Raw genomic sequence first — 19,844 nt, 5'->3', positions numbered from 1 at the left:
CTCAAGCTTCGGTCCCCCTTCTGGGGTCATATAGTAATTTTTGCTGTCCGAAGGAAGTCATGGTGCAATGAAGTTTGAGAAACCCTACTTTACGGGGAGCTGCTACGCTTGTCTCTCATCTTGCACCTGTGTCTGTTCCAGGCCAGCTTAGCAATCTTATGTCTGCCAGGTAGGTGCAGATTCTGCAGGTAGCCCTGGGTAGCCTCATCTTCTGCAGGAAGTCCTGATGTCTTTTTTCAATTGGATCGCTGCCTGCCAAAACAGATGCTGTCTGTCCTTATCAAAATAAATAGCATCCCTGCTTAATGGCCTTGTTTGATTGTAAAAACAACATGCCACAAGGACTTTTCGTTGTTTTTGCTGATACAGACTAACACGGCTACCACTCTGAAACTTGTCTGATTGTGTGCACCTAGCCCACAGTGGATGGGGTACCAGCTAGTTTGGTGGTAACAGCCCTGAACAAACAGCCCTTAATGTACTCTATTGTGTCAGTAAACACACAGGTTTAATGATAAACTGGTGAATGTAGAGTGCAAATCCAGAACTGATTGACATTTTGGAGCATGAGGAAGCAGCTAGCAGCATAGAACTATACAGAGGTGAACTCGGCACAATATTCCCACATGTTGCCTCCCGTAAAATGTGTAAGAAAGTGCAATCATTTATGAATAAAAGACAATGCAATGAAAGGGATAACAAATTTGCCTTTTGACTTTGTCAGTCAGTTCCACAAACTGCATACAAATATATTGACTTGTTACAGTCCAGATCTGAAGGGTGTATAATTGAGGCTGTAGACTGCATGTACAGGGATAGAAAAGATAAGGAACAAAAATAAAGTTTGTAGACAACATAGACAAGAGTTAGGGGCACAATTTTCAGAACTGCACCTACACAATTGCTCATGAAAAAGTGTGAGCGTGACCAAACATGGGACTTCTGCAGTTTTTTACTCTGTTGTGCTAAATGCAGGCAAATGACAGTTTAGATTTCTCACTGGATGTTTACCTGCACAGTAACCATCACTATATGCACACAACTGCAACAACTGCCAATGCAGATTAGTCATGCAATTGTGCAAGCATATTTTTTCATGGGTAATTCTTAGAATTTGGGGCTAAAAATTTGAAAGCCAAATTGCGATACAGTAACTCTGCTAACTCATGTGAAAACTACAAACTGCTTTAGCTTCACTAGAATTTGACCTCAAGTAAGTTACCTCAAGTAAGCAACATTAAGTTAAGAACACACCTTTTTTTCCTAATAAAGACAAGGACATTGAGGAGAATCTGACACCATGTGAAGTTTTATAAAAGTCAGTTGGGACTATTTGCAAAGTAAGATGCTACCAAACATGAGTAAGGATAGTATAGTGTGGCCATAAAGAAATAGAAGAAAAAAGGTAGAATTCTCAGAGCACTCCTTCGCCCCTGTAAAAAAATAAACAGCACTTTTTGGAAGTACTCATTAAATGACAGTCCAATCTCTGATCAGCTGGAAATTTATCAAAGTCTGCCTCTGACTGTTTCTACAGACCCCTAGCATGGAACTGGTACCCAGATTAGGGGGATGATATTTGTTCTGCCAGCTTCTACAAATTACAGAATGGTGCCAGGACATTAAAAGTCCATCTATCATTTTATGAGTTTTACCAGTATCTTTGTAGAGCCTGGCACTTTCAATTCAGGTGTCAAAGAGGAGACTAACTAGTGGTCCAATCCTGTGCGTGTAGAGAGCTTACTTCCCCTGTAAGGCTGGTGTTGGTCAGTATCTCTCAGCATCAGACCCTTTGTTATTCAGTACTAGTTAGTTTGCACTTTCATTTTCCCTGCAGTTCGTCCTATGTTCGCTCTCAAATATTGTATTTAAGAGATATGGTAGGTGATAATAGCTGTGCCATGCAGGGAGTGACTGAGAGTTACAGCTGATCACTTTATTTTGCAACCTTAGTCAAAAAAACTTAATGATTTTTTCCCATTTTTCAAATACTCAGTTTTGCAACATATAGGTCTGATCATGCTCCATTTAAAGTCAGTGGAAGTATTATAATTGGCTTCAGAAGCAGCAGGATTGGCCCATAAGGATATGTGTGTGGTAGCAATGTATACATTTTAAACCAACACAGCCACATATACACACAGTGCACAGCATAAATATATAGCATATGGCTCTTCATGCAGGACCATTGAAAAATAATTATTGATGCAGCCATGAATCTAACTTTACAAGTTTTATAAAAGACACAACAGGGTGTGTGCTTAATTTCATACTAAGATCACACCTAGGTAGCATGAGACTAAAGGCTGGGTATGGACTAGCACTTAGGTGTACTGCTAATTTATTTAATGTTGTTGTGTCTGGAGTAATAGTTAAGACACTGGAAGCACGTAAGTATTTATTAAGATGTTTTAATAATTCAACAGCAAGAACATCAGAGTTGAAATGTTCTCTTTGCAGGAGGAACTGGTTCAGACCTGTTTTCTGACTACTTCACCTGCTAAGCTTTCTACCGAGACTATTAAGGCCCTGATCCTGATGGAATTTATGCACGTGCTTAATTTCAGGAATGTGAGCCATCCCACTGAAGTCAATGGGATTAGTCACATGTATAAATTTAAGGTGCCTTTGAAAGATCAGGACTGACATCAACAGAAGAGAGACAAGGTGGGTGAGGTAATATCTTTTACTGTACCAACTTGTGTAGGTGAAAGAGACAAGCTTTCAAGCTATGCAGAACTCTTCTTCAGGTCTGGCAGAAATGGGCATTGGTTAATTGATGACTCTTATACCATGTACTTCCCAAGGAGTGTCGGAGAGCTGGCTTTTTCTGAGTTGCCACGGGTGTCACATTCCACTCCCTCCCCCCCCCCAGACGACAATACTAGTCAAAATGTTTTGAAAGAGACACATTTTCACCTTGTAGTAATTAGCTGTGGAATGATAGGTCAAAATATTAAGAGTTTGTTGCTGACCTTTTCAAAAGGTTGAGGTGCTTTCTCTGATTATGTCTACACAGCAAAAAACAAAATAAAAACAAAAACAAAAAACCTGTGGCAGCGAGTCTACAGACTTGCGCTCAAACTATGGCACTAAAAGAGCTGTGTAGACATTCAGGCTTGGGCTGGAGCTTGGGCTCTGAAATCCACCTACCTTCTTGGGCTTCAGAGCCTGAGCTCGAATGTCTACATGGCTATTTTTTGGCATCTGCAGACCTGGACTCTAAGACTCACTGAGGCAGGGGTTTTTTTTGCTGTGAAAACATATCAGTACTGCCTGTCTCTGATGGTGTTAGCCCCTCTCTGGATACTGCTAATTTATCCCTACAAGAGATGACTTACCCTGAAGCTCATAAAAACGCCTCAGAGGAGCAAAATCTCTTGTCTGTGGACTGCATCAGATTGTATCAGATGGCAGGTATTTTCAAACATTTTCCAAGGGAAAACACTCCAGGCTCTCCTAGATAGTGGATAAAGGAAATCCAGTGGTTATAGTTTATTTGGATTTTCAAAAAGCATTTGACAAAGTCCCTCACAAGAAGCTATTAAATAACGAAGTGGTCATGGCATGAGAAGTAATGTACTGTCATGGATTTGAAATTGGCTAATAGAAAAAGAAAGATTAGGAAAAATGGTCAATTTTCAACATGGCAAAAGCTTAACAGTGGAGTGCTAGATGGTTCTGTACTAGGAGTAGTATTGTTTAATATATTTATTAATGATCTCTGAAAGGGGGTGTAGCGGGGTGATTACCCACTCCAGCCCTGGGAGAGAGCTGGGGCTGTGGGGAAAAGTCCAGGCTGATTAAGGGAGCAGCTGCAGCTGTGGCCAGTTCAGTCAGGCCCAGCTAGCCCATATAAGAGGCTGTGAGGGAGAAGGGCCTGGCTGTAAGGTACTGAGCAGGACACCTAGATTGGAGCAGGGCTGGGGAAGGGCCAGAGGAGCTGAGAGCTCCAGCCTGGAAAGCCTCAGGCTGTAGGCTGAATAGGTGCAGGGGGACAGCCCATGGGTATGCAGAGGCAGCAGGTCCAAAACCCCCTTGTCTGTGATGAGTGGCGTATACACTGCAGTCAGCCCCTGATATAAGGGGCTAAGTGGGGACTGGCAGTAGCCCAGACTGAGGTGAGGTGGGGTTAGAGGGTGGGGTCTCCCCTGGGTGGGGAGACCCAGAACCTGAGAGTTTGGGGGTACTGCTGGGGGGGGTGGCACCCCAGGGAAAGGAGCTCTGGGTCCTGAGAGGGACATGGGGGCTGGCGGTCAGGTGGATCACCGGCCTGCAGAGGGCGCTCCAGTGGCTGGGCAAGTTAATTCCCAATGACTACCAGCAGGAGGTGCTGCTGGGTAAATCTGAACCTTTACAGGGGGTGAACAGTAAGGTGGCAAAAACTACAAGTGACACAAAATTCCTTAGGATAGTGAAGCCTATGAAAGATTGTGAGGAACTTCAGAGGGACCTCACACAGCTAGGTGAATAGGCAACACAGTGGTAGATAACACTCAGGCCTAGTCTACACTGGTGAGGGTGGGGGGGATCGACTTAAGTTATGCAACTTCAGCTCCATGAATAACATAGCTGAAGTCCACATACTTAGATCCACTTACTGCAGTAGGTCGACAGCTGATGCTCCTCCAGCGACTCTGCCTGTGCCTCTCGCTCCAGTGGCATACCAGAGTTGACAGGTGAGCACTCGGCAGTTGATTTATCACATCTTCACTAGACGTGATAAATTGACCCCCCGCTGGATCGATCGCTCCGGAGGTAAGTGTAGACAATCCCTCAGTGTTGAATCATGTAAGTCAATGTACACTGGAAGGAAAAAATTTGGACAACTCAGATTGCTGCTGGATTTTAAATTAACAACTTGGAATAAGACCAGAGGTGAAATTCTGGCGCCATTGAACTCAATGGCAAAACTCCCATTTACTGGTAATTTCAGGATTTCACCATACCCTGTAAGTATGACTAGCTTAATGGAAACCTCTGCTTGGTAAGCAGTGGAAGTCAAAACTAGCAAAGTGTTGGAGTGTATAAAAAATGTGATTGAAAAATAATCGTGTCAATATTAAAATGCCATTATATAAATCAATTATATGCCCTTACCTAGAATGCTCCATTCCTGTCAACCTAGCTAAATATATATGCACATATATAGCAAAAAATAGAAATGGTCCAAAGATAGGCAATAGAAACTGTCAGAGACATGAAAAGATTGGAACTCTTTAGTTTAAAGAGGAGATGAATAAGAGGGGACACGATAGAGGTAAACAATATAATGAATTGAATAGACCTAATAAATCAGGCACTCCTATTTACCTTCTCATAATATATGACCAAGAGGCTATTCCGGGGGAATAAGTTAATTTGTGGAGCTCTTAGTTTCAAAGAGCTTCGTAGGATTTAAAAGAAGATTAGACATTTGTATGGATAATGAGAATATTCACTGTTGCATTAGATAAGATTTTTTTAAAAAAATATGGGATATAAATCCTTCATGGCACAGATTACACACTAACTTCTATAGCTGTCTATTAAGAGGCTCTTAACATCTTTCTCTGAAGCACCTGGTTTTGGCTAGTGATAGAGAGAGGTTTAGACTAAATGTACCACTGCTCTGATCTGATATGGTAATTCCTATATTTCAATAAGTTTTTCACTCCCGTCCACAGTTGAACTCTGATTTATTCTATTAATATACTCCTACTTCTCAGGAGCAAAGTATAGACATTTCCTTCCTTGGCTATGATTATAGGAAAGTGGTTTTATTTAATTGGAAAGGCAAATAACTAGACTCTGTGGACACTCATGTCTTGTCCCTGTGAGATCATTCACCTCTGAAGCAAGGCGTTAAATACAGGCTAGTGGGGGAAATATTTGTGGCTAGTCTCTAAGGTGCCACAGGTACTCCTTTTCTTCATGAGGCACAGAGATGTTAAGTGACTTGCCCGTAGCCACAGAGGGGGTCACTGTCAGCACTGGGATTAGAGAGCAGGTGTTTCTTGTTCTCAGTGCTGGGCTCACTCCAACAGGCCATGCTATCTCTGTATGGGCTAGTACTGCATTTGCTATGAATTGTAGTACACAATTATAACCCAACCCTATGGGTTTCAAACAGAGCAGGATTAGGCCCAATAGCACACATTTATTTATGCAAATAAATCAAGCAGGATTTGGGCCAGGTAATGACCCACCCTTCTAGACAAAATAAACTCTGCCACTTTCCCCTCCTGCAAAAAATAGCCCCAGGGACTCGTGCATTATAAATGACAGGACTCTGCCATATCAGCTTAAATGACAAAATCATTTTTGAGTAATAGTGGCATAAAAGAAACACCTGAACTCGGCAACTCATTGCTTTTGCTCTCCTGTGACTTGAAAACAAAGACTTGGATTATTATTATTTTTTCACATCAAGTTTTAAAACTTGAGTGTTTTTTATGGGCTAGCAACAAATGCTGAAATATGAGGTTTCTATCACAGAACTGGTAAAAAACAAAACAAAACAAAAAAAACCTTAAAATACAGCAGTGCTAGTGGGCACTCTTATAATAAAAGAAAGTTCCTGTTTGGATACACATGAAATAGAAAAATTGAGTCCACGTTCATCCGATGAAGTGAGCTGTAGCTCACGAAAGCTCATGCTCAAATAAATTGGTTAGTTTCTAAGGTGCCACAAGTACTCCTTTTCTTTTTACATTCATCCTGTTAATTAACTCCCCAAATGGGCCAGAATATTAAAAGGATTAAATGAATTTGTCATAAGAAATCTGAAGTCTTCCAAATATATAGGTGTCATTTATACAGCAACCACCTTGTCAGGCTTTAAGCAGAAGAATGTGCATAATAGATTTCAAGAATCAAGTACAAAAAATAAAGAGCTTAACTGCATCTGATAAGCTGTTGCTTACAGCATTAACCATATTAGCACAGAGGACTGTGTTCTACACAGAACCAGAGTTTGAGAACAATAGGCAGAAATATTTATTAGTATGCTCACTAAATCCAGAGATCAGTTTGATCCAGCTACAATCAGACCATTTTTTGTCTGCTGTTCTACTAACCTTACGCAGCTGTGTTGTGTCTGCATAAACACTTATGGGGGGGGGGTGTTATTTGTGTGAATACAGGTAGCTGTTAATAATCAAGAGTATTCTCTGTTCACCTGGGGTCACCCAGTCAGAAGGCAGAAACCATATCATGTAACTTTGCAGGCCAGTCACCTAGCTCGAACAGTAAACTCTGAATACTCAGTATGAATAGTTAGCAAAAAGCCAACAGGCTCAAACATGGTTCCTAAATTCTATTAATTAAATAACAAACAAACCATTAAGAAGGTCTAAATCTGCCAAATTAATTATTTCTAATGAACACTTCATACAAGAAGTTGGTCATTGCTAGTTGGTCATTTGTGTTTACAAGTTAGATATACAAATACATTTGCATATTTGGGTGTAACACTGTCCTGGGATATTTTCTTAACATGTCTTGTACAAGAAGCACAATATCAGCTCTTAACAGATCACAATTAATTTAATTAAGTAGTTCAATTAAGTAACTAAGACTTTCAAAAGCACTTTGGGCAGAGAAGATTTCAAATTATTCAGATGAACCCCCACTTTTTTTTATACTTGGGGGGTTAATAAATATGCATTAGATATTTCATTTTCCAGGCATTCTGATGTTGACCTACAGAGATGGATTTAGCTGCAAAACTCTAATCTGGTGGGTTTGGATTTGGGATGCTCAGTTAACCCTGAAGTCAATGTAGTTACACCTGTGGAAAACTGGTGCAATATAGGGAACCATTAAAGTTTTGGAGTATGATCTGGAGTTTGGTTTGAGCCTGAGCCCATCTCTGCTGGTAAGTCTCCCACATTTGGCAGCTGCCTTCCTCCCACACTGGACTGTAGGTGAGTTCCTGCATCTTTAAGCACGGGGAAGGAGATGGTGCTAACATGCAAAAGAAAGGAACGATAGTCTATAGCTGACAGGGTCTCTTACACTCTCTCACTAAGGTCACCAGAACCTCTCATAAGAACACAAAACTGGGTGACTATCTGTTGGACAATCAAAGGAGCTACATCATTCCTATGGAGCCCAAATCAGAATTCAACATATTTTATACGAATACATTTTATTAAAGTACTAATTAAATGCTAAATGTTAATTTGTTAACTTGAGATCATGGGCGGAGACATTACGTAACCTTTTGACCATTGGCTACTGTGCTATCATGCGTTGCAGCTAAACCAATCCAGGGATGTGGGACTGCCTACCCCTTCACTTTCCCCTGCCCATGGAAAATCCATGTATTCCATTGTAATCAATTGATTGACAGTGTCTCTGAGCCTAATAAGCGAGGTGACACACCATCAGCGCTGTAAGTAATAAACTCCTGTTCTTGACCTCTACACGGTGTGGATTTATGTCCTTCATTAGGAGGGAAGAATCCCATGCACTGCTGCAGACTAGGGACCGAATGGCTAGGTAGCAGTTCTGCAGAAAAGGACCTAGGAGTTACGGTGGATGAGAAGCTGGATATGAGTCAACAGTGTGGCCTTGTTGCCAAGAAGGCCAACGGCATTTTTGGCTGTATAAGTAGGAGCATTGCCAGCAGATCGAAGGACGTGATCGTTCCCCTCTATTCGCCATTGGTGAGGCCTCATCTGGAGTACTGTGTCCAGTTTTGGGTCCCACATTACAAGAAGGATGTGGAAAAATTGGAAAACGTCCAACGGAGGGCAACAAAAATGATTAGGGGTCTGGAACACATGACTTATGAGAAGAGGCTGAGGGAACTGGGATTGTTTAGTCTGCAGAAGAGAAGAATGAGGGGGGATTTGATTGCTGCTTTCAACTACCTGAAAGGGGGTTCCAAAGAGGATGGATCTAGACTGTTCTCAGTGGTAGCAGATGATAGAACAAGGAGCAACGGTCTCAAGTTGCAGTGGGGGAGGTTTAGGTGGATATTAGGAAAAACTTTTTCACTAGGAGGGTGGTGAAACACTGGAATGCGTTGCCTAGGGAGGTGGTGGAATCTCCTTCCTTAGAAGTTTTTAAGGCCCAGCTTGACAAAGCCCTGGCTGGGATGATTTAGTTGGGGATTGGTCCTGCTTTTGAGCAGGGGGTTGGACTAGATGACCTCCTGAGGTCCGTTCCAACCCTGATATTCTATGAATGTTAGAACCAAAAGGAAAGGGACAGATAATACGACAGTAAATATCATAATGCAACTATTTAAAGCCATGGTATGCCCAAACCTTCAATACTTTGTGCAGTTCCGGTTGCCCTGTCTCAAAAAAGATATTAGAATTGGAAAAGGTACACAGAAGAGCAACAAAATGATTAGGGGTATAGAACTAATTCTGTATGAGGAGAGATTAAAAAAACTAGGACTGTTCTGCTTGGAAAATATATGACTAAGGGGGATATGATAGATGTCTATAAAATCATGAATGGTGGAGAGAAAGTGAATAAGGAAGTGTTATTTACCCCTTCACATGACACACAAACCAGGGCTCACCAATGAAATTAAAAGACAGCAGGTTGAAAACAAACAAAAGGAAAAGGAGTACTTGTGGCACCTTAGAGACTAACAAATCCGATGAAGTGAGCTGTAGCTCACGAAAGCTTATGCTCAAATAAATTTGTTAGTCTCTAAGGTGCCACAAGTACTCCTTTTCTTTTTGCGAATACAGACTAACACGGCTGCTACTCTGAAACAAAAGGAAGTATGTCTTCACACAATGCACAGTCATCCCGTTTAACTCATTGCCAGAGGATGTTGTAAAGACCAAAAGTATAATTGCGTTCAAAAAATAATTTAGATAAGTTCATGGAGAATAGTTTCATCAGTGGCTATTAGCTAAGATGGTCAGGGATGCAACCCCATGTTCTGGGCATTCTAATCCTCTGACTGCCAGATGCTTGGACTGGACAACAGGGGATGGATCACTCAATGATTGTCTTGGCCTGTTCGTTACTTCTGAAGCATCTGGCACCAGCCACTGTTAAAAGACAGGATACTGGGCTAGATGGAACATTGGACTGACCCAGTATGGCCGTTCTTATGCTCTTAAGTTGAGAATTGAAGCTCCAGCCTGGGGACACAACTTCAAAGTGTTGTCTACACAGCTATTTTTAGAGCATTAGCGTGAGCCCCACAAGCCAGAGTCTTTTGACCTGGGCTAGGAGGCTCACTGCCATGGACTGTGAAGATATACACAATGGGTCCTAAACATGGGTTTAAGAGCTTTGTTGAATTGGGGCTTTAGTGGAAGCATAGCACTGTCTACACACAGCTATAATCTGATGCTGACACAAGCCAAGCATCGCTGCTGTGGGCTGTGTAAACATACCCATTGACTTTAGTGGGATTTAAATGCTTTGCTTTGATGAATTAGCAATTAAGAGTGCTGATTATCCCCAATGTGGACTACTGCAAACCTAAAGTCTGGTCTACACTAAAATCTAGGTGAAAAATCCATACCCCTGAATGACATACTGAAGCCGACCTAACTCCTGCTGTAGACAGCACTAAGTCAGTGGAAGAATTCCGTCAACCTAGCCACTGTGTCTCAGGAAGGTGTATTACCTATGCTGATGGGAGAACCCCTCCCATCGATGTAGGTAGTATCTACACTGAAGTACCACTGGGGCACAGCTGCAGTGCTGAGAAGGAGCCAGAATTTACCAATGTGCATAGCCAAAGAGCCACAGTAATATGTCAGCAGCACCCCCATCAGCTCCCCCAACCCTGCTCCCAGTGCCTCCCACCCACCAGCAGCCCTCCCCACACCTCCCAATCAGCTGTTTCCGGGCATGAAGGAGGCTCTGGGGGGTGGGGTGGGGAGAAGGAGGAGTAAGGGCTTGGCAGCCTCAGGGGAGGGCACAGGAAGGGGTGGAGTGGGGGCAGGGCCTGGGGCAGAGCAGTGAGCATCCCTCGGTGCATTGAAAAGTGGGGCCTGTAGCTCCAGCCCCGGAGTCGGTGCCTAGACAAGGAGCCGCATATTAACTTCTGAAGAGCCGCATGTGGCTCCGGAGACACAGGTTGGCCACCCCTGCCCGACAGCATTTCTGGTGTAGAAAAGCCCTAAGGGTAATTTTTTGGTTCTCTCTTCTACCTTTAATTCCTATCTATTCCCAGCATTAAGTACCATTTGCATTTTTACTTTTTTCCAAAAGGGAGATTTTACCTCCTCTTTCTATATTTAGTTTATTACAAGTGAATCCTGCTTATTTTCCTCCTTTGCTCAGTATTGTTCATATTAGCAGGGGCGGAGGAGGGTTTTTTTTGTTTTTTTTTTGCTGTTCTATAAATATCAAATTCCAAAATCTTTGCAGGAGAAAGCATAACAGAGTGGAAAAGGTGATGTTAAGCTAGAGAGGTCTTTGTCCTGCTCTGAACACAGCTGCTACGGTTGCTTGTATTTGAAATGATTTTTACCTCATCTGGAGAACTACGGTTCAAAACCCAGAGTTATTGTCGCTAATGATTTACTTGGCTGCACTCGGTTTTGCTGACATACTGTGTAATATTTTTTGCATGGAAGTGTCACTATGAGGGAAGTTAATTGCTTTTAATGTGGTGGTGATGAGAATGTTTTCAAAAAGCTATTTGCATACATTTTCTAGAACATAAAATGTGTAACTCCATCCAAGGCTGCATGCTCAGGCAGACTAAGATTGTTCTAATGGATTAGTCAGCTTCACATATCCATCAGAAAAATTAACCACCAGAAATTTCCCAGCATGAAACATAACTAAAACCAGACCCATTCAGTTTGGATGTAGGGTTACATGTAACAAATAAAATACTTACTCAGACTACCAAGCCATAAACAATATATATGATATTGTAACAAACCATTAGCGACTTAGGGCTTCATAACCACCATTCTGAATTTTATAGCAATGGAAATAGAACCCAGGTTCTCTTATTTCAAAAACATAGGATTCACGCACTTGAGTCCGAGAAACTTTATTAGTTAGTATATCAATATAGGACCTGTGACACACAGCTAATCAGTTCTGATTCTTTCCAGCAGAGAGAGAGAGAGAGAGCATATACACTCTCACATTCCAGTTCATTGCAATACTTTACAATCAAGCTACTACATAGATCCCATCTTTCTTGATGTTTATTGTTGAATATACTCCCCATGTTTATTAGTATGCAGATTTTACTACAAGGAGATTTTTAGTTCTGTGTTGTCTGATCCATGCAAACAACTCCCTTTTCCTTTAATAGAACTTTTATATGTGGCCCAAGGCAGTGGTGAACTGGAGCCGGTTCGCACGAACCGATTGTTAAATTTTGAAGCCGGTTTAGAACCGGTTGTTAAAGAATACAAGGAACCAGACAGTGTGCTGTGAGGCAACTAGAAAGCTTTTGAATGCTGTAACAAGAAAACACTTAAGCACATGGTTAACTGGTTAACTTTAGGCAATTTTTACTCACCTGGCAGCGCTTCAGCGGTGTGTCCTTCACTCGTTCCGGGTCTTCGGCGGCAGGTCCTTCAGTGCCGCTGAAGACCCAGAGCAAGTGAAGGACGTGCTGCCGAAGACCCAGAGCGAGTGAAGGAACCCGTTCTTTAGCTTTTGGCAGCTCATCACTGGCCCAAGGCCAGCATATCTTTCCAGTTGTCTTGGATATTTATACAGCACCGGCCACTGTATTCTGGCCTAATACTTTTTATTGAAACACTAAGAATCTCCCTGCCAAATTGCTAAGTTTTACAAAAACAGAAAACCTAATGCTTAGAAGCATCAGGTATTGATAGAGACAGGAGTCTGGACCACATGAACCTACCATGTGGTCTAATCTGGTATGATAATGATCTTACATTTATATAACATCTTCCTGTGCAAGGAGCTCAAGGCACCTTAAAACTGATTTGTTACTGAAATACAGTCAGCTCTTCAGGAACTTGCAAGATGTAAAGCACTTCCTGTGAGAGGCTAAGTACCCTCAATTCCAAATGAAGTCAATAGGGGTTGTGGATGTTTAGCCTATCTATCCACCTACCCATCTTATCCATTATGTTGCTCTTGTCACCATTGTATTTGACACCCTGTACTCAGAAGAACACACAGCAATAGTACAAAAGATGGGACAGGATATGTGGAATATCATTTGCCAATTAAAAACTCATTGGGAGTTTTAGAGAGGCAGAGTGTGATCATCCATATTGGAATTTGGTCAAGACACCATACCTAACATTCTGACAGTTATCACAAGTGCCATGTGATCTTGAATGGACACAAGGCACAGCAAGAACCAACAGCTGGAAGCTGAAGCCAGACAAATTCAAATTAAATTTATGCACACATTGTTAACAGTGATGATGATTAACCACTGGCACAAACTACCAAGGGAAGTGGTGGATTCTACATCTCTTGACGTTTTCAGATTAAGACAGAATGCCTTTTTGGAAGATATGCTTTAACCAATCACAAATTATATTTTAGTCCGATCCAAGCGGAAGTGAAAGTAAGCCAGTATGTACCGGCAGGGCCACTGATGAGGGGGGGCCAAAAGGGGCAGGTTCCCCGGGGCCTGACAATTTAAAAGGGCCTGCGGCTCCCGGCAGCAGCCGGAGCCCCGGCTCTTTAAATCGCCGCCAGAGCCCCAGGGCTCCTGGCTGCCCCTACTGTTACCATGGGGCTCCGGAGGTGATTTAAAGGGCCCAGGGCTCCAGCCCTGTAAATCGCTGCCAGAGCCCCAGCATACTGCTGGGTTGGTGGCAAGGAGCCCTGGGACCTTTAAATCGCTGCCGGGCCATGGTGAAGGGCTGGCTGGGGGAGTCTGGCCAAAGCCTCGCCCCTTCTGCCTGCCCCTTCTGGTTGAGCCCTCCACCTTGCTCAGGACCCCAGCCACCCTGTGGACCGATAAGTCCCTTAAGTTACTTTCACCCCTGGATCCAAGGTATTAAGCTCAATAAAAAGATAACTGGATGAAAGTTAACATGACATACCAGAGGTCAGACTAGATGATATAATGTAGTTATCAAACATCTGGGTTTTGCCAAACATGATTTTATTTTATTTTTTTTCGTCCTCCTCCTCCCTCCATCTGAGCAGGTATTTGAAAAGAATGGAAATGTTTGGAATTTTTCTGCTCCAGACATTGCAGCTCAGAAAGAGCCATCTTCATGCCCTGATTGATCCTGCATCCACAGCTGCCGGATTGCACCCGTGCCAACCCCGCCCAGCCCACCAGGTAAGCGGAGCTGCCAAATGCCTCTTGGCCAGGCTGTCTGCCCCACTGCGGGGCCTCAGAGTCTGGCCTGGAGGGGCGACAAAGCCAGGCCCTGGCTCCCCACCCTGGGGAGGGGGAGAAGCCCACAGGGAGGCATTAACTAGTGGGTTGGCGCTGTGTCCTGGGCCTGCGCCAGCTGCCCTACCACCGTGACAGGGTCTGAGACACTGTCCCCCACCTCAAGTGTGATGCCACAGGTATCCCCTCCAGCACCGCCTAAATACCCCCTTTCAGTACACTCACCCCTCCAGCACCCCCCAAATACCGCCTACCAGTACACACACACCCCTCCAGCACCCCCCAAATACCGCCTACCAGTACACACACACACCCCTCCAGTACCCCCCAAATACCTCCTCTTAACACACATCCCTCCAGCATCCCCTAAATGCCCTCTCCCAGTACACACACCCCTCCATCACTGCCCAAATGTACCTCCTCTCCAGCTTCTCTTCCCTCCAGCAGTGTCCCTTGCTGAAATATGATAACCCTAATATAATGGTCCCTTCTGGTCTTAACATCTATGAATCTATAAGTGGTCACCTCCAAAGGTCATGGTGAGCCATTGGTTCAGTAACAATTCAAAAGGAAGAGCATTAGCACCACAGCTTGCATACCAAGGTGCATGGATTTTTATAGTCTTAAGTATAATTAATTTGTTCTTCACAGCTGCTGAATGTTGCTAAAGGCTAGAGTTCACTAAATACAGTGCCTTGTTACAATGCAAACTAGATTTTCCTTTCCAATGTGCAATTACAGGAATAAACTCTGAATGTTACTTTTATAGTACATGATCTGTGCTTAAACTATCAAGTTTACAAGGACATTTTAAGCTGACCAAACACATTTAAGTCTATGTCTTGGTGACACTGCAGATTTCTTAGGTTTGCAGTAACTTAAAACTAATAGTAATCCTGTGAAGCAGAGGGGAATGAAACTTCTAACACCAAGCCAAATCCTGAGACTGACTCGGATTTTGCTCAGTCCTTTCTCTGACAAACTCCCATTGAAGTCAATGGAAGGCTGCCTCAGTAAAGACCCAGGGCCTGATTCTGCAGTCACTTACACTAGCTTCCCATAGACAGAATTCCATTGACTCCTAACTAGTTACTTCAGAGATGAGGGGTGAGATCAGAATCAGGCCCTGAGGCAGGAACTCAGGCTTTGGCAAAAAAAAAAGGAGTGGTTGCTGGAAGATCCCAACTGAGGGCTCATTTTTTACACTACAGAGGTGAAAACAAATGAGACTAGTTGACACCACTTCTCCCTCAGAAGAAAGGAATTCAAGGAGGATCCCCTCATCTGGCCAAGGAAATAGTCCTATAACTGGATAACCTCAACCCTTCCTCTTTCTTAAAAGTCCCCCATGAATGTATCCCCTCTACACAATATCTCAGCTTTGGAATGCCTAGCTACATAGTTTCTATTCATTTTAATTCATCATGTTTATTTGTTTCATTAAATCAACTGTGACCTATGATCAGGGCTGCTCTACCTATAGGCAAACTATGCAGCTAGCTAGGGTGGCAGATTCTGCATAGGGTGACTAGGGCAGCTGGGCCAAACCTGAGTGGTGCTGCAACCCCATTTGCCAGGTCAGAATGCCACTCACTCAATTTTTGCCTGGTTGCCCACTGTCATGACAGAGGGGGAGCTTGACCAACCCTGAGTAAGTGGTGCTGCAACTTGACCCTCCCTCCCCCCTTGCATCCCTACCACAAGCACTGAACCATCAGAAGGCTCACTGCACCCCTCCTCCCCATCCCGAGCCCCTGGTAAGTCCAACCTCTGCAAATCTCTGTTCTAGAGAGCTGGAGGGGGTAGCATACTGAAATTTTGCCTAGGATGGCAGATTGTCATGAATGGCCTCTGCCTATTGCTAGTGCTAAGCCTTTATCACTCTGGATTTCAATCTGTGTGTCCCTTAAATCTGCATGTTTCCCTCTATCTCAGCTCCAGAAAGCAAGAACCCTATTCTAGACCTTTATTTAGGGCAAGAAAGGCCACACAGTGTTGGGAAGTGATGTCTCTAAATGTAAAATAGGACCTGTGTGTAGCGTATTAGAAGTGATTTGTATGCCTAAGAAGCAGGACATTCTACTGGTGAAAGCTTCAGAGATGTGCCCTTGGGGAAAAAAGTCCTCTAATAAAAAAGGAATTGGGAGAGAGTGTGTGGTTTAGTAGTTAGAGCAAGAGTCAACACACTGAGGTTCTTATTCCTAGCTCTGCCACTGACTTGCTGTGTCACCGTGACATAAGTGACCTAACCCCATTTTATCCATTAGTAACAATGCTCAACTAGCAGAGGCAGTGTGGTCCAGTGGATGCGGCACTGGCCTGGGAGGCAGAAAACCTGGGTTCTATACACTGGCTGTAGAGTATCTGGCACAATGGAGCTTTCACCATTGAGTGGGGCTCCTAGGTTCTACTGCATTATAAGTATATACTTTATTATTATTAATAGTTGGTATTTACAATGGAGACTGAGGAAATGAGCCTGTGAAATCCCTCAGTGGGTCAATCAGACCTGCACTCCAACTGAAGATGGGAAAAGGCTGCTGAAGACATGGATTATGCAGCATTCCATCAGCCAACTACCAATAAACTCTTCCCTATACTATCCCCTTTTTAATTAACGTGCCTCAACCCTGACCATGGTCAGAGGGAAGTTCACGCTGCATGGCCCACTGTCCTTAGTCATTCTGCTGAGCCTGCCAGCAAGGGAGTGATATGACAGTATCCCTGAACAATGTCCCCTCCCTTTTGGGCTGGGTCTGTGTCAGTTTCTTTATTTTTTTATGACTGATAACAGTCAAAGTGTTGACTCTGCCCAGCACTGCCCACAACCCATAAGGTGTGATTTATTTACATCTACAACTGTCCTGTATAAACTCAGGATTTATCACTTTAAAATATACAAATATTAAATGAAAAGCAAATACACCACTGGATTCCAAGGTACCTAAAAATTTCCAAGTAACTAATAAAAAGGGGGCAGGAGAGGTGCTATCTGCTGATGGCTCACACTCAGATCTTTCCAAATATATTTTATTAAGATTAAGACATATTAAGAAGATCTAAAACAAATCTGTTATGTGAAGGGGTTGAAATAATTTTCAGTATTTTATCAGTCAGCCTGAGAGAATCCTCCCCATCTGCCCTAAAGCAAGTATTTTACATGGCTGTCTCTTCCTCTCCCTTTCAGGGGCATGCTTAGCCTTCCTCTCTATAATTAATACATATCCTGAGTTTGACAGCAAAGGTCATTCATCATCAGTCCACTCAGTGTACAATGAGTTCTCTCTCCTCAACTCCATTCTGAAGTGTAGAGGGGAAATAAAATAAGGGACCGCAAGCAGATGATCTTCTGACAAATAGGTAATTTCACAACAGTTTATTGGCATCCACTATGTCTGGCATGGATCTGACAGCATTTGAGGAGCTGCTGTGAGCCTGATCCTGAGAAATGTTGAACACATCTTGGGGCACTGAGCACCTCTGAGATGAAGGCGTTATATCAACAGGACGGATGCTAGAGCACTGCTGGTATAATCCTTCTATAAACTCACAAACATGCAAGCAAGGGACGTGGACCATCTTAGGTGCATTTAGGTTCTGATATTACTTATCCTCTTTAGAACACACAACTGATTTTGCCTGCGAAGTGGGCCTGCATCCCATTTTTCACATGCAGCTCCAACAGCCAGCCATTGTCCTGCATGTGCAAAAGTGGGCACCCAAAATCAGAAGCTGACTTGAGGTCAGCTAAAAATTTGATCCCTGTCTTATCTTCACTCAAAGAAAGTAATTCCTTTCACTTATTTTTTCCCATTGCAGAGCCAAGATACCATGGTAAAGAACATCTTATAAACATATTAGATAAAAAGGCCCAACTTCAGTTATTAGTTTCACTGATGTAAGTGTATCTCAGGTTCTTCTATAGCCCCCAATTACCACAATCTTTAATGTATTTATCTACACAACACCCTGTGAGGTAGAGAAGTACTATTTTCTCCATTCTACAGATGGAGAATTGAGCCATGAAAGACCAAGTGATTTGGCCAAGGTGACCTAGGAAGTTTGTGGCACAGCAGGAACTTGACCCCAGGTTTTCTAAGCCCAAGGCTGCTACCCTAACCACTGGACCATCCTTTCTTTCTTCAAGAGTAAATCTAAAGTAACTACTGACTGCAGCTAGTTACCTACACATTTACACTTGTATAACTGAGAAGAGAATTTGCTCTAGACCTAAAGATTAATTATTTCTCCCAAGTTTCCCATACATGGGTAACATATAGTCAGTTACTCATGTGTGTCTGCTCTTAATTATAATCATAATTATTTATTTAGGCTACTCTGTATTATTTAAGAAATAAGATTATATACAATGATACCTACAGCCACAACATTTTGGATGAATTTTAAACAATTATGAAATTCCTGGGATCTTTTAAAAGAAACATTTCAACACACATTTGCCAGCAGATGCTCATTAGACACACATCAAAAAACCACAAATGAAAAGTCTGCAGAAAGTCTTCCTGCAAAAAATGATCAGTTTGTGTTGTGCTAGTGCTCTCAGACCATGAAGAGCCCATCTGTGCAATTATGCCAGCCTAGTATTTGGTTCAGTTACTGAGTGTCACTGACAGTAAGTTTGTTTTTTGTTTCCTTCAGTGATGTCTCTAGGTCAAAATGTCAAGCACTGTGGTATGTTCCGTCTATGAATCAAGGACAGGAAATGAGGATTGTTCCCACCATCGTCATGGAGCATTATATAGTTTGTAACCCTATATGGTTTGGGTCCTGGCTGTCTGAGAGATGTACCAATGAAATCACCTGAGATAACTATGCTAGCAGGCTATAGATTTGAAGGCTGAGACTTGATTTCAACGGAGCTATAATAATTTACGCTGCTCAAGTTCTGCCCTGGAAACTATAAACTCTCTGTATTTCCCTATCTCCATCTATGTCTCCTCAGTTCCCATACACAAACACCTATATGCCTCCCCTGGTTCTTTGTACCCCCTTCCAGGTCCATCTCCCTTGTCCACATTCCTTGCCCTTCTTTCCTATGCTCCTGGGGTCCCCTGCCCACATTGTAACCCTCTTTTCATTCCACATCAACACCCTGCCCTCCTCCAATGCATCACCTCCTTCAGAGTCCACCCATACCAAGGCTGGGAGCATGGCTCCATGCCACCCTTCTATGTGTCTCCGATTCTCTATTCTCAGTCCAGGTCCCCCAACTTCCCTCCCCTTTATTCCCCTTCCCAAATTCTTGAACCAATACATTTCCTCTGGTTCCCTGCCCCACAATCCGTTCCCCACTTCTGCCCCAGCTGAGTCAAGCAGCTAGAGTTAAACTGACCTTCTATATTATAAACCATTCTATTACTGGCTTTGAACTTTAGACACATTACAATCCCCTTTTTATTAAAGGCTCATCTCTTCAGCAAAGCCAACAAATAAATGTGGAGCTTCTAGATCAGTGGTTCTCAACCAGGGGTACATGTATCTCCTGGGAGTATGCAGAGGTCTTACGAGTGGGCGGGGGTACATCAACTCATCTAGATATTTGCCTAGT

The 19,844-nt window shown here is 43.0% G+C and overlaps 1 long non-coding RNA gene across 1 annotated transcript; it reads left to right on the top strand.

The window, feature by feature from the left end:
- Positions 1-2,519: 2,519 nt before the first annotated feature.
- Positions 2,520-19,002, top strand: LOC311529547. The gene is made up of 3 exons (XR_014713837.1): positions 2,520-2,667; positions 14,080-14,218; positions 18,935-19,002. It is a non-coding gene; the product is annotated as an uncharacterized lncRNA (long non-coding RNA).
- Positions 19,003-19,844: the final 842 nt, after the last annotated feature.

This window comes from Lepidochelys olivacea (assembly GCF_965140295.1).
Source record: "Lepidochelys olivacea isolate rLepOli2 genome assembly, chromosome: 13".
Lineage (NCBI taxonomy): Eukaryota > Metazoa > Chordata > Testudines > Cheloniidae > Lepidochelys > Lepidochelys olivacea.
This window is presented reverse-complemented; position numbering and strand designations above follow the sequence as displayed.